The sequence below is a fragment of the Glycine soja genome, chromosome 3 (assembly GCF_004193775.1).
Source record: "Glycine soja cultivar W05 chromosome 3, ASM419377v2, whole genome shotgun sequence".
Taxonomy (NCBI): Eukaryota; Viridiplantae; Streptophyta; class Magnoliopsida; order Fabales; family Fabaceae; genus Glycine; species Glycine soja.
In genome coordinates, this window is record NC_041004.1 from 27147507 (window position 1) to 27164670 (window position 17164).

Here is a 17164-nt window from a genome sequence, read left to right on the forward strand (position 1 = left end):
ACAGATTCAAAAGTCAGAAAATATACAAAAATTAGATCTAGCAAAGAAAATGTAAACAGCTAAGTATCACGATGACCAACCTAAAAAGATGTGAAATCTGTCATTCCATACCAGTACCAAGCTACCAATTACACTAAGACTCCTACTTCTGAGTAAGTTTCTATTTTAAATGATAAATCACGCATGACAACAATTTGAATCAGATGTACAGTTCAAATAAAATGAATAAAATTATTTCACCAAAATGGCAAAGAGAAGGGATTGGCACACACCTATATACTTTTACCCTTTCCATAAGTTTGCCTTTACCGCTTCTTTGTTTTATTTGATAGAATATGAATTACTTTAATTAAAGCAGAATAATTTCCACAATCCAAGTGGTTCATTTTTTATATGATAATTTTGATACTTACATTCTATAATAGATCTTTCTTCAATTTTTAAGACAAAGTAGGCCTACCCATCCTTTAAAATGTAATAGTACAACCACATGAAATAAACTCACCCACTCCTTTAGGTAGCATCGTAAGTTTCCCAACTGTTTGGATATATAACAATTGGTTTTGTAGTCAGCTGAAGAAAAATCATATGTGAATCAAGGATAAGTATTCCACAAAAACAAGTGTCATAACTATAATAATATACTAGCTTATCAACACTGGCACATTCCTTACATGAAAGTAACACAAAAAATACAAGGGAAAATGACATCATCGCCCAACTATATTTCTATTTATTTTTTATGCCTAAATATCATATGGGTTAATCCAAACTCAGAACCCAACATTAATACCCCAGTACCTATATGTGAGGCAGATTCTAAATTGATGTGGATCTTCTTAGCTTAATCATAATAATATCTCTAAATATATTTTGAGGGAAATAAAGAAGGGGATCCCACGCACTTATTGTGAGTTCCTAAAAAATTCTTTAATTTGGATGAGACATCCGCAAGGAACTGCACCAAATTAGGGACCGAGAAAAAATATTCATTTTGGGTATCATTCTACAGTTTTGGATAAAATCAGGACCGAGAAACAGAGATGAAGGGGGGATGTCAAGATTCATTTTAGCTATCATTAAATGGGGGTTTGTGTGTAGTTTGGGCTAAAATTATTGTATTCATAGATAATAAACCTTGGTGAGAGTTAAAACATGGCAAAATATTGGTAGAATATAATGATACTAGCCACTACCTAAGTGAAATGAGTATTCCAATCATTCCCCGGTATATAATTGAAATGAAATACACTTGTATGTGTTAGTTTCCTTTGCAATTTGAACCTATTAATACTAACATACCGTTAAATTACAGTTATTAATTAATAGTTCAAGTATATGATGAATTTGGAACTACATAGTTAAAATTACCAAAAGCTGATGTTGGGAAGTTACTCAATAAGGAATGCCAGAACCTCATTTTGTCCAGTGAGGTATTTAGAAATGAGCAAATTTGTCCAGTGAGGAAAGTTGAGAATGTTAGTAACTATCATGATGGATATGTGGTACATCAAATATGTCATGACAAGCAAGTACTAAGAATGTTTCATACCAAGGAGTACTTAATTGTAGCACATGAGGTCTGTTAAGTATTGTTTGTTATCATAATATATTTGTTAGAAACCTGACACTTATTACTAATACTTAAACATGTTCATATTATCAACTAGGTGCAAAAACTGTTGCACAAAGATCAACAATTGAAAATGCTAAGATGATTATTACACGACCTGCACCACACGCAACGTTAATTGAATGGATTAAAAAGCAAAAGGTGGACCTAAGATCTCAAGGTTTTGGTGGAAGCAGCAATCATGCAGATCAGGCTACTCCTGTTGATTCTGATGAATCAACATGTTCGTAAGTCTTGAAAATTGCTTTCATATTGTAACCAATTAATTTGATAATACTAAATGATTTTTTTTGTGTCTTTTGGAATGTTAAGGATGTTTTTTGATGTCATCAAGACTAAGTGTTCCAATGAAATGTGAAATCATGACAATCTGTTATGACCAAATGTGATGATCATTAATATTATTTTCATAGCCAACAAAGACATTTTTTTACCAAAAAAAATATATAACTAGAAGTGTCAATTCAAAGTAATATAAGTTAGTAATTGTTTTCATGTTATATATATATATATATATATATATATATATATATATATAATTTTAATTAATTAGTGCATATATATTTACAAATAACATTCATTTCCTTTTTAAACTAATCCAAAAAATATATTATCCTGATGATATATTAAGCTCTATGTGAGATTAACCTATTTGTAGTAGAAAACCTTTTCAAATTTTATTTATGAAAGAATAAAGATTACTAAGTTAGATCAGTATCAACTAAATGACCTTAAACTGCATGAAGTACACGTTTAATTTTATTATATATTACAGCAAGTAAAAAAATATATACAAAATCTACTAAAAGGTGGCTAAAAGTCTACTAAGTCTAACATCTACCAAAAAGTTGGTGTGACTAACGAAAGCTATGAAAAAATATATCTTTCTCAATAAAATTGGCAATGATGGCCCATTAAGTCATGTTTACCTTTTTTTAACTATTTCATAGACGGTAGGTCACTTAGACCTAATGTTTTAGTCATAGAACATCCAAAGAACCATATATCAAACCAAACAATTTTTTTCACTCTTCACAGGATGATTAATAATTTCTGTGAATTCAAGATAGTTAAAACAACAACTACAGATCTCCTTTATTTAATGTTTCAACAATATTAGCTCATTATTTAACAACTTTTATTTTGTAGGTAATGAAACATGGAAGAAGAGGTTTCTAATACAATATTTCATGCTAAAGATGCAACATTAAAATGAAAACTCATATTGCAAGTAAAGGATTTAGCAAGAACTAAACATAACAGTGCTAACACGACATACATAATCAAGGAAAATATAGGTTATGCATCTCTACACTAATATCTAGACCTTCTATTCGCTATATTTATATAAGGTGTATTGTTGTTATAAGTGAAACAATAAACTTTGTTATAAATTTTATAGGAACTATTCATTGGGCTAGAACAAGAGACAACTAACAAACTTTTTAAAATTCATTAGTAGATATCACTGATACTCAACCAAACAACAATGAGCTCCCAAACAAACAAAGCAAAACTATCAACAATATCTGTAGGCTTCAAAACAATTTGCACAATGAATTTGTTACCGCATCTTCAACTTCCACTGCACACACACATAATGAAAGTCATGGTCATAGCATTGTTGGATCAAGTGGCCTCAGAATAATTAAGAAGTGGGGGTTGAATTAATTATTTATGAACTTTTACTAATTAAAAATCTATCCTTCTTAGGCTTTTACTATAATGATAAGAAAGTAAATAACAGAAATAGAAACTTAACCAAAAGTAAAAGCGATAATTAAAGTGCACAGCGGAAATTAAAGAGTGTAAGGAAGAAGAAGACAAACACAAGAGTTTTATACTGGTTCGACAACAACTTGTGCCTACATCCAGTCCCCAAGCGACCTGCGGTCCTTGAGATTTCTTTTCAACCTTGTAAAATCCTTTACAAGCAAAGATCCACAAGGGATGTACCCTCCCTTGTTCTCTTTGTAACAACCAAGTGGATGTACCCTCCATTTGAACTGATCCACAAGAGATGTACCCTCTCTTGTTCTCAGTTACAACAACCCAAGTAGATGTACCCTCTACTTGTACCACAAAGGATATACCCTCCAATGTGTTAAGACAAAGATCTCATGATGTTAAACCTTTGATACTTTGTGAATGGGGATATAAAAGAATTCTCAGGCGGTTAGTCCTTTGAACACTTTTGTATTAGGGAAAGGGAAGAATCAAAAGAATTCTCAAACTGTGTCATTTTGAATTCTTTGACAAGGGAGAAGGGAGATACAAAAGAATTCAGACGGTTAGTCCTTTGTTCTTTTGGAAAAGGGAGAAGAGAGACACAAAAAGAATTCAGGCGGTTAGTCCTTGGCGAATTCTTTTTGGCAAAGGAAAAAGAGAATGAAAAGATATATCACACTTTTGTTTTCAAGGTTTGGAAACCCAGAAAACTTTAGAAAGCTTTTGGCAAAGGAAGCAAAAGAAGAAGAAGAAGAAGTTCAAAAGGATGTTCAAAGGTTATGTAAAAGATGTAATTGTTATTGTTGAAATGCAAGTCAAGGTCTTGCTTTTATAGACTCTTCATGTCTAGTCAAGAAAACCATTGGAAGAGTTATGACCTTGAGAAAAACCTGAAAACCATTGGAAGAGTTACATCTTTTGATTTTTGTTCAAAACTTGTCACTGGTAATCGATTACACAAAACTTTTTATGAAAGGATGTGACTCTTCACAATTGATTTTGAATTTCAACGTTCAGATACACTGGTAATCGATTACCAATATATTATAATCGATTACACTATTTAAAAATCAATTGGAACGTTGCAATTTCAGTTAAAAGCTTTTGAAATTAAACTTTGCCACTGGTAATTGATTACAGGAAACTGGTAATCGACTACCTGAGAGTAAAAACTCTGGTAACTTAGAAAATTTTGAGAAAAACTCTTTTGAAAAACAAAACTGTGCTATGTCTTTTTTTTTGAAAAATCTTTTCTATACTTCCCTTGTGAAGTCTTCTTGATTTCTTTTCTTGAACCTTGAATTCATCTTCTCTTGAATCTTGAAATCAAACTTCTCTTGATTCTTGAAACTTGTTCTTGAAATCATTCTCTTGTATTCTCTTGGGCTTTTTGTCATCATCTTTGTTATCATCAAATATACTTGAATCAATCTTGATTCATCATCATGAAGCTTGCTTCTACAAGCATTGTACCTGAACACGCAAATGATTCACTTCATCAGACACATGAAGGTTGTCCAAATGAAAGTATTGAAAATGAAAGTAGCACTAATACTTGGATTATATAAAATGAATTACACATCAAGTAATAAAATTTAGTATTATTATTATTAGTTTTTATGTAGAAACAAGTCATAATTTACTAGATGATGAGGATGAACTATTAGATGGCATTGGTGATTCTGTTCACCGCATTAGCACATGCATTAGTGTCTATTAACGAAGTTTTAGTTTAAGCATAATTTTACTAATGTGAAACTAATAAACTTTTATTTGTTAGGATATGTTGATCTAGGAGACCCTACTAAAACATGTCCAAATTGCCAAGTTGTTATGTGGTATCAAGAATCCACCAATACTGCTACAACAACTATTGTGTGATCAACAATTACGTCAAAGCAAAAATTACCAACAAAATATATCAGAGCTTATAGTATGATGTTTGCTTTTAGCTCTCCTAGTGCCAATATAGATACAAGTCTATTCAAAGGAAAAGGTCTAGCTATTTATAGAATTCATGGACAATCATGTCATTTGATTGGAAGCCTATTACCAATGGTTGGGAAACCTCCAAAATTTGCCCAGTTGCATATCTATGATACAAAAAATGAAATTGAAAATAGAATTGGTGGAACAAGGTAAAATGTGTTTTTTGAGTTTTTGTTAGAGTTTGAGACTTTTAGATTTTTTTTATTATAATTTTGTCTCTGTGTATCTCTATTACTTGTGGTATTGGTTAAATGTTGCTTGTATGACACCACTTATAATGTGAATTTGAATGCCAAACTTATTATTGACTTCAGTTTATTATTCTATTTAAGTGTGTAGTGTTAGAAACATGGCAGTAAACTTAAAATGATATCTTATTTATATATGCTTTGCCTTAGAATGTTGAATAGGTTTTTTAGTCACATTGATTGCACTTGTATTGTCCCATCTGAATAATATGTTCAAACGTGCATAGTCTGACTGCATAGTCTGAAAGTTTCTTCTATAACGTTGGTTTGATCTTTAGCATTTATGTTGTGCGGAATTTATAATTTGTTTTTCATACGCCCTTAATACAATTAAATGATGTATACAATTATTCATTCCGCATTATTGATGACATTTTCGTGTAATTTATAGATGGAAAAATAATCTTGATTCACAGCTTGTGTCGAAGTTAAAAGAAATGTTTGATGAATACAATGTGTTCGCTAAGTCTTTTAGGATGGCCAAGGAAAGTTATGATAACTTTTAGATGGAGAATCTTAATTTACAATTGATATCAGGCATGAAAAAAGATGGAAGGATTTATAATTTGCTCAAAATTTCAAATGTGGTTGCAGTTATTATAGGTGATGCAAGTCAACCTATCAATCGAGACATAATACTTGAAAAACAAAGTGGGTGATTACAAAGAATCAATGACACTACTAAAAAAACATGTTTTAACGTCGTTGAATTTAAGTCGGTTTTCAAAAAAATGATGTAGAAAAATAAGCGGTAGCATTTTTGAAATTAAGTTCAAATTTTTTAAGACGGTTTTATAAAAACCATATTTGAAAGCAAGTGTTCAAAGACGATTTTAAAAAACCATCTTTGAAGCAGGGTTCAAGGACGATTTTCAAAAAATCATCTTTGAAAACCCTTCTCATTTACGTTTTAAATTTCATTTCCCTTTTGCTTGCCCTCTTAGTCTCTCGTAGTGTAGCAGCACGATCTCTCACCCTTCCCTTTCTCTCTCGTGGTTGAGCCCCAGACCTTTCCCAACCTCAAGGAGGCCGCGCGCGAACTCCAAGCCCAAGAGGAAGAAGGGAACTTACGTGCGACAAGATGGTTGTGCGACCGCGATAGTGGTTTCGGCCAACACCTTATGTGCAACAAGATGCTCGCACGACTGCTACAATGGCAACAATAAAGGTTCGTGGGGTGAAGGAAACAGAAGATCCTACGACAAATTCGACAAGGCGGTCCGTTGCGTGAGGTTGATCGAACGGAGCCACCGAGGCTGGAGTTGGATCTGTCGCGAGACGATCTGAAAGGCACAACCCAAATCGTGATATGAAACCCGTCATAAACGAAAACTTAAAAGAATTCCTTGTTCTTTCAGCACTCTTCATTCCTTCCTAACCTCGTTTCGTTGGATAACAAAGCTTTGTATATTAACTCATCTTTGTACTGTACAAAAATAACATTTGTAGACAGGAAAGTGTGAAAGTTGTATCCTTTCTCCGCCCTTTTTTCTATTTTTAAAGTTTAAAATTGTTTGTGGATCTGAATTTCTGTCCAAGGGGTTTCAAATCATGTGGTATTACTATGGTATGTTTATATTGGTTAAAGGTTTTTTTAAAGAAAAATTATGGATTGATTCTAGGGATGTACCTTGGTGGATACAAATTATCTAGCTTACTAGCTATTTCTTCTCGCTATATAATAAATCCATGACAACTGATTTTGCATGCACGCAGGGATGCATATTCATGGGTGACAAACCTGCATTTTGGGCCACTACTTAGCCCCAACAACAAAAAAAGCACATGATGGTGTCTTTGTAGCTGCCTGCTTCTACTCCGCAATGTGATAACATTGTGGAATTGTTGTTACATGATATTAATAACTGATAGGAAATAGAAATAGAACTAGAATTTTGCTTGTCTAAGCCTTTTCCTTGGGTAGCTTCACGTCCTTTGGCTTATTCAACAATTACTTTTTGTTAATTTTGTTATCATATTTAGTTTGTCTATTTATGTTAAGAATTTCATGTAGTTACCATACTTTTTTTTTTGTAATGATGTATTTGGAGGCCATTGAGTCAAGTCACTTGTCTAGGGATATTCTTGATGATATACCTGCCAAGTATGTTGATGGAGCAGTTATATGTGAGGTGTGCCTTTTTATTTTTGGAATGCTTTGCTTTTGTGGTTAACATGTAGATTTCAATTTATTATGCAAATTTATTAAACAGTACACAAATTTCTTATGTGGTTTAGTTTGTTTAATTGGTTTGAAATGTTTAACGTTCATTGATGAATACCTATGATTGATACTCCTTGTTCCAAAAAAGTTCTTTCCTATAATTATATTGATATCTCCTCTTTTACTTTTCTTTGTATTGATTGTAGACAATGTAGAGAGCTTTTTATGTGAAAGTCTGCTTCGAACGAAGGTATAAACACGTTATTTCCTCCCTTTATGAATGTAGTTGTATGTTGCATGCATCTTAATGATTTTGAACTTCATGTTACAACTCAATTTGTCAAGAAAGAGATTAAAAAATATGTCAGAGTTTGTTGTTACTTCCACCCATAAAATTCACTGGAAGAAAGTATGCATAGATAAAGTGTAGGAAAGATCAATTAACAGATTAGGTGATGTAGGAAACACTGCATGCATCAAATGTTATTTTGTTGGTACAACCAGTGTGCCACTCGATGCAAATAGTTCCTCAGTTGTGACCTCGGGTTTAGTTGATCAAAATCTTTAAAATATGCTTGAAAGGTTCTCAAAATTTGAAATGGTGACAATAAGGTATTGTATTTAAATTTTAAAACTTCATTTCTTTTTCTAATAATCTGATTTATTTTAATGGATTAGCCTTTGCTGAGGCATTTTGTTAGTCGCTATTTACAACTAACTTTTGTATTGAATAGTTACGTAAAATTAGCATATTTCCTCCAATTTATGGTTCTTTTTGTAGGAATTGTACATATTTTCATGTTTAGTTTGATTTTATATAGTAGATACTCTCATTTTGTGAATGAATGTTGAAACCACTTCAGTTTCAAGCTAAAAGAAGAGAAGGTTCAAGTAGCTGGTGTCTCGCTAAGCGAGGCACATGCGCTTAGCGAGTGACATCTGCTAAGCGAGGGATACAGCTCGCTTAGCATGCTAGGAAACCCTAGAAGAGGATCAGTCAGGATGTGCTCACCCAGCGTGCCACAAGCTCGACCAGCGAGTCATTTGTCTCTTCTCGCGCTCAGTGTGCCCAGCTCGCTAAGCCAAATTTCACTTACTCTCGCTCAGCGAGCCAATCTCGCTAAGCTAGCCTTAAGAAGCTGAAACGTCCAAGTAGCCTTTAAAACACTAAAGTTGGCGGAAACTAAAGGGGGATTCAAAAACAGAGTCAAGAGAGAAGCTAGAGCGACAGAAACAAAGCCACCAAGAGAGTTTAGGTTAGAGGAGTGAGATTAGGGTTCTAGAGGTTGAAGGAGACATCCTCAACCCTTCTTAGCCATTTTTCTTCACTCAAAATTTGTTCTTCTTTGTATTGAAAGCTCATTACTTGTAATGGAAGGCTAAACCTCTTGGTTGGGAAGTTCTGCTGAACCCTTGATGTAACATTCTTTTACTATCTATTTAATGTTGTTTTTATGTGTTCATTGCTTCTATCCATGCTTATTTTTACATGCTTGTGGCTTGATCACCCCTTTGTATGTATAGTTACGATTTTTAGCATTGGAAAGTGCTTTAAAGCCTTAGAACTTGATAGAGCAAGCTAGAAAACTATATGTCTAGGAATGGAGTGCAGCGATCTAGTCCATATTATGTTGTAGACTTAATGCAACTCATTTAGGCTGAGTTTGTTGAGGGATCAAGGACAAGGTTTAAAGAGAGTTAGGCCCATTCACTCGAGGGATCTTGGTTTGGGTAATTTCTCAGCATAAGAACACTAGGATAACATTAAATAGAGAAAAACACATAACAACATCAAGGAAAATTTAGTAGAACGATCCAACGCTTTTTACTTGACTGTTTTACTTCTCAAATCTTTAGATATTTAGTTTATAGTTAAATAAATTTTTAGAACAAAAACCCAACTTGATACTTACTTGTTTTCAGTTTATACAAATGTTTGCTCACTGAATATACATTTTCTAAGTGAAACAAATTCCCTGTGGACTCGACACTCGGTCTTACCATTTTAATATATTACTTATGCGACTCGGTACACTTGCCAAATAGCATCGTTGACAAGTTTTTGATGTAGCACATTTCAATCATTCCATTTCAAGAGGATAATTAGAGAAGAGCTTGCAACTCCATTTGACAAGTCCAATAACCACCCAGTTCCATTAACCATTAAATAGTATGGTGTTGACAAGAAGGAATTATTAAAGGTTAACTTCTCAAAAGGGTATTTGCTTATGAAAAGGAATTCATTTATTTACATCTTCAACATATGCCACGTGAGTTCTAGTTGCTTTATTTATAACAATATATAAAGACTAACAATTTTATTGTACATTTTTTTACCTTTTAACTGCTATTTATGCATTGTAATTACTTATAAATTAATTGCTATTTTTTACGATATGTTTCTATCTCCTTTTAATGCCATGGTGTCTATTGATATGTGATTACCAAAGCTCTACACTAAATTTTGAACTTTTAAGTTCACTGAGTGTGTTTTAGACTTGTACTTAATTTCACTATGTTAGATTTGACAGTAAATGGAGAATTTTCATCAACCTTTACGATTACAAGTTGAGGAGTTGAATACAATGGCAAAAGAGCATGAAAAAAATCCAATGATAATGCCAGGAAGGGGATTAAAAGGTTGTATTTCAAAAGACCTACTGTGTGAGCACAAGGAGGATAGTGGGGTGACCCATTTTGCACTTGGATTATGTGAAGCATGCTATAAGGTACTAATTGATGTATCAAAAAACAAATAAGGTACTTATTGTATTTTTTTAATGTAAAACACCCCGCTATTTTGTTAATTGACTTCAATTATTTTTATTAAGACAAACTTCAATTCTTTTTATAAAATTGTTATGTTGATGTGACTTCAATTTTGTTTTTTTTTTAATTTAATTAAAATGTACTGATAAAATCATTTTTTTTTATAATAACCTTTAGTAATAAATCATTGGGATCCAACCTTTTGTAACAGTATATCATTGGGATGTTCCACAGATGCTAGAAGGTATTCATGTGTTAAAATTTCGTACTTTCTGACTTTCTGGGAAACGGCTGTTGTGAACTGTTTTTTTGCTGAAATTAATTCTACAAATGGATTCCTTGACCCCAAAAACCTTGGGTTAGACATAAAATTCAACGGATTTGGAGTTGTCTAGTCGTAGATATCACAAAATCAAGTTTTGGCTTTTAAAAATTATGAAGTTTCTCTTTTGCACAAAAAGTTAATTTGGTATGAGAATTGGTTGGTTTTTAATTTAAAAATGGATTTGTAGGGTCTTAAAACCTAGGGTTAGACTTAAATCAATGGATTTGGATGAGTGTAGCCTTAGGAATTGAGAAAACAAGTTTGAAAGTGTTTTTAGTAAAGGCATAGCATATTTTGCGAAAGTATTGGTCTTGAATTCTCAAAATTGGACCTTGGAAATGAAATCCTCCTATGTGAAAACCTAGTGTTAGACTCCAGAATCAATGGATTGGGATGAGTATAACTGTAGATATTCATAATACAAGTTTTGTTGCTCGGTAAAAAAATGGGTCCTAAATTTTGAATGTTTGACCACAAAAATGGATTTAGCATGTTTAAAAAACTACAGTTGCATATCAAGTTTGACAAAAATTGGATTTGTGTAACCTTGGGAATGTTTGAAATAAGTTTAGAAGGATCTAAGCATCTGGAGGGACTGTTTTGGTAATTTGAGCATGTAGGAGTTGTTATTAGCATTTTTGGACATAAAAATGGTTTTATCATGTGGAAAAAAATATAAAGCTCTTTTGAAAAGAATTTGTACATCTTAAGATAATTAATTTTAAAGTTTGCATTGATTTTCTAAAAGTAATGGAATTGAGATATTATGGTAATGGTTTGATTATGATTTATGATATTATGAACTCAGTTATGTAAATGAATGGAGATGATGTGATGATGATGCTATGGACTATAATATGTTTGGTTTAGTCAACATGGCCTTAGAGCTTAGTACATATGTCACTCTTTTTGAAGTACAATATTGGTTGATTTACTTTGCCTTCAACCTCATAATTGTCAATAAAATTTAAAACCATTCCTTCATTGTAAGCTAAGTTACTTACTTGATTGTTATCAGTCTAACATATTTGATCACAACATTAATTGCTATGACTTATGAACCAAACGTTAATTTAAGAAATCCAAAACAATTTTCTTTTATGACTCCTTTGCATATAAGTGACTCCTATATCATCTTAAGAAATCCAAAACACTAAACAACTTAATTTAAAATTTAAATATAATAGTAATTTTTATAATTTAGAATTAAATATGATTGAAATTAAATTTTAAATTTGATGCTTTAAAATTTTATTAGGTCACTTGATGGAAAAGATTGAAGCTGAGAATTTGGTGCATAGAGCTTCCACTGTATTCCAGTTCAACTCAAAGTATGAGTTGCTTCTTTAGGTAAGTTTCTTCATTGATATTTTTTTTGACCTCATAATCATGTAGTTTACATCTTGTTTTAACATAAACCTATTTATTTCAAAAGCATCAAGTAAACTTGGAATAAATAAGAGAACACAAAACCAAATAGTCTGCTATTTTTATATCACGTGCATATTATAATACGAAAATGATACTTAAATAGACATTTTAACATATATGCTAAATATTTATATAATTTTTTAATAATAATTGTCATACCCTAATTTCGACCGGGGACCTTTGCTTGGTGGCATGCAACTTTTGTTTGGTCCTTGTGAGGTGTTTGGCACCCATCATTAGGCAATTTGTGAAGTTCCGGGACATGCCGGAAATCAAAAGAAGGTATTGATGCATAATCCGTAAGGTTCCGTGACACACCGGAAATCAAAAGGAAGCATCGTTGCACAATTAGTGAGGTTCCGTAACATTCCGTAAGTCAAAAAAAGGGATGATTATGTAATTCACAAGGTTTCGTAACATTACGGAAAGAAAACAAGTATCGTTGCGAAATCCGTAACTTTACGAAAAAAGAATCACCAAAAAAGGGCAGGGGGTGTATTTAGTAAAAATGGGGGTGCAAATAGCAACCAGACCCACTTGGGCCCTCCAGAAGATTCCTCCATAAGGCTGTTGCTTCTGGAGGAAGCAACCTTGCTCGCCTGGGCGAGCTGGGTGGCAAGCTTCTCCCCCAATTTTCTATAAATAGGGGGAGAAGTGAAGTAGAAAAGGGTTCAGCCCCTTAGGCACTTCTCTCTCTTTCGAATTTGCTTAGAAAAATTATTTCCGTGAAGAAAATCCAAGCCGAGGCGCTTCCGTAACGTTTCCGTGAGTGATTTCGCGAAGGTTTTCGACCGTTCTTCGACGTTCTTCATTCGTTCTTCAGTCTTCAACAGGTAAGTACCTCAAACCAAGCCTTTCAATTCATTCTATGTGCCCGTGGTGGTCCACATTTGGTTTCATGTATTTTTATTCTCGTTTTCATTTACTTTTTATACCCCCTTTTGACGTGCTTAAGCCATTTATTTAAGTCATTTCTCGCTTAACCTAAAAATAAAATAAATTTCCACCGATCGTTTGAATTGTACCATCCGTTAACTTTGATTGAAATGAATTCCGACCGATCGGTCGTGCCGCAACCACGTTGGAAATAAAAAAAAGAGGTAAATAATAATATAATAAAAAAAAATACCTTTTAGTAAAATAAAGCGAAAAATCAATCGGACGTTTTCTCTTTGGGGATTTCTCATTCTTAATTGAATTGACTAAATAACTAAAGTGAAACTAAGGCTAAAATCGACTCGCCTAGTCAAGCTCATCCACAAAAATAGGATTTTGAAAGTTTATCATTTCTGTTTCTTACTAAGTAAAATGGATCATTTTTAAGGTCCAACGCCTTAAAATGATCACCTTTCAAGTAAAAAAGAATCACTTGATTCACGCATAAGCAAGAACTACGTAGGTCTGATTTCCTCATCGCAATTGAGGATACGTAGAAGCAAAATCCCCGCTTTTGTCGACCACCCCGAGAGATCGTTAATGGTCCAAGTGCCTTAACGTTTCTCTCCTTTCAAAAACAAGAGATCGTTAGTGGTACAACGCCTTAACGTTTCTCTCCTTTCAAAATCAAAAGATCGTTTAATGGTCCAACACCTTAAATGACCTTTTTGTTCAATCAAAATATATCTTGCAAAAAGATAAAAAACAACTTAACCAAACACTTTGTTCCGAAAGAACTACGTAGGTCTGATTTCCTCGTCACAATTGAGGAATACGTAGGAGCAAAGGGAAACACCCTTGTCGACCACAAAAATAAAAAATATATAAAGGATATAAGGACATAAAAGGGAACGTAAAAATCAAAGTCATGTTTGCACATTCGATTAAAGGCTGTCGTCCCTTGTGACGGACGTGTGGGGTGCTAATACCTTCCCCGTGCGTAAATACAACTCCCGAGCCTTTCACTTAAAAGTTCGTAGATCGCGTCTTTTCCGGTTTTTCCGACGTTTTCCTCAAATAAACGTTGGTGGCGATTCTGCACGTATTCCTTTCGTGGAACACGCATCCCGCGAGTCACGCGTCGCCCTCCCGCCGAAGGGTAGGTTGCGACAATAATATTTTGATTATTTTAATTTTTTATAAAAAAAGAAGAGACATTCTAAGACGGTTCCATAAAAAGCTATCTTAGAAGAGTACCATTCTAAGACGATTTTTTTATGGAATCGTCGTCGAAAGTCTTGACTTTCGACAATGTTGGTTTCAAAGACGGTTTTGAACCGTCGTTGAATGTGCTTTACAACTGTCATTGTTTGTTGTTTTTGCAGTGGTGTGAGCTTCATGCAAGTTATCTTGGATTGCAATATCCTCTCCTATTTCCTTATGATGAAGATGAATACCGCAATGATATTAAACATAGATATATGAATGATTCATACCAAAGAAAGAGAAACAAAGTAACTATCAGAGAGTTCTTGTGTTTTTTGTTGCAGTCTAAAAAGGGTGAAGGTCAAACTTTATTAAGGTCCAGAAGATTGTTTAAGCAATTTATCATTAATGGTTGCACAATGATGGAAGAAAAATGATTAATGATTAATGATAAATTAAGTACTTTTAAAAAACTCACAGCAAGCAGATGAAAGTTAGCATGCCAATTATGAAAAACGTATTATTCTACCGTCATCTTTTGTTGGTAGCCACAAGTATATGGATCGATTGTACTTTGATGGAATGACTATATGTAGCAGTGTTGGATTTTCATCTTTGTTCTTGACTTTCACTTGTAATCCTTATTGGCCTAAGATTCAAATGTCTATTTCAACTCTTAATTTAACTGCACACGATCGGTTAGATATTGTGACAAGAATTTTTAAACTCAAGCTAGACCAAATAATGTTTGACTTGAAAGATAAGAAAAAAAATTAAGGAATGTACTTACATGTAAGTTATGCACTCCTAATGCACTTAGTAGTTAAGTGATTATTGTATTTATGCTTGTGCTTAAACTAACCATATTACAATTGTAGAAATTTACACAATTGAATTCCAAAAAAGAAGATTGCCACATGCGCATATCTTGCTTGTTTTTTCATCATGCTAGCAGGTATCCATCTCCTGCAGATATTGATAGCATTATATCAACTAAGATACTAGATGTTATCAAATAACATCAACCCTATTAGTGTATCAAGAATCATATGATGCATGGTCTATGTGGTCATGCGAACAGAAAGTCACCATGCATGAAAATGGGAAGTGTTCTAAATTTTTTCCAAAAAAATGCTAAGCTGAAATTGTTGTTGACCAAGATGGATATCTTGTTTATAGAAGGTGTAATGATGGAAAATGTATTGAGAAAAATCATGTAGCTCTAGACAATAGATATGTAGTGTCATACGATCCAAACTTACTGTTGAAATATCAGGCTCACCTCAACATAGAATGGTGCAATCAATCAACATCCATCAAATATTTATTCAAATACATTAATAAAGGATATGATCACATAATTGCGGCTCTTGTACCTATGCAAAATGATGATGGAACAACAGGACAATGTCTTGATGAGCTTAAGCACTATGTTGATGGTAGGTATATTTCTCCTTGTGAAGCTTGTTGGAGAATATTTTCATTCTGGATTCACAAGAGATCACCTGTCATTGAAAGATTGTACTTTCATTTACCTGGCAAAAATTCAATAATATTTGAAGATGATGATGAAATTGATGCTTTGCTCTCTAAGCCAACTATTAAGGAGTCCATTTTTACATCTTGGCTACAAACTAATAGCATTTTCAATGAATCAAAACATCTAACATATATGCAATTCATAACAAAGTCTACATATCTAGCCAAGGATAGATGTTGGAAGCCACGTAAAGGAGGTTATACAATTGGAAGGCTTAATTGGGTGCCTCCAAGTACTGGAGAATTGTATTATATTATGATGATGTTGGTTGTGGTTGAAGGACCAACCAGTTATGAAGAAATTTGTACAGTGAATGGTCAATTATATCCTTTGTTTAGAGAAGCTTGCTTTGTTATGGGTTTCTTACTTGATGATAAAGAATACATTGAGGCTTTAACAGAAGCATACCATTAAGGTTCTGGTCAATTCTTAAGAAAATTGTTTCTAACAATGCTCATATCTAATAGCATTGAGAGACCAGATCATGTGTGGTCTAAAACATGGGAATATCTAATTGATGGTATTCTATTGGATTGAGTGGCCTCAAAATAATTAAGAAGGGGGGGGGGGTTGAATTAATTATTCCTAAACCTTTACCAATTAAAAAATTACTCTTTTAAGGCTTTTACTAAATTGTTAAGAGAATGAGGAGTAGAAGAGAAACTTAACAGAAAGTAAAAACGCAAATTAAATGCACAGCGGAAAGTAAAAGAGTAGGGAAGAAGGAAACAAACACACAAGAGTTTTTATATTGGTTCGGCAACAACCCGTGCCTACATCCAGTCCCCAAGCGACCTGCGGTCCTTGAGATTTCTTTCAACCTTGTAAAAATCCTTTTACAAGCAAAGATCCACAAGGGATGTACCCTCCCTTGTTCTCTTTGAAACCCTAGTGGATGTACCCTCCACTAGAACTGATCCACAAGAGATGTACCCTCTCTTGTTCTCAGTCAAACCCAAGTAGATGTACCCTCTACTTGTACCACAAAGGATGTACCCTCCAATGTGTTGAGACAAAGATCTCAGGCTGTTAAACCTTTGATACTTTGTGAATGGGGATACAAAAGAATTCTCAGGCAATTAGTCCTTTGAACACTTTTGTATTAGGGAATGGGAAGAATCAAAGGATTCTCAGACTGTGTCGTTTTGAATTCTTTGACAAGGGAGAAGGGAGACACAAAAGAATTCAGGCGGTTAGTCCTTTGTTCTTTTGGAAAAGAAAGAAGAGAGACACAAAAAGAATTCAGACGGTTAGT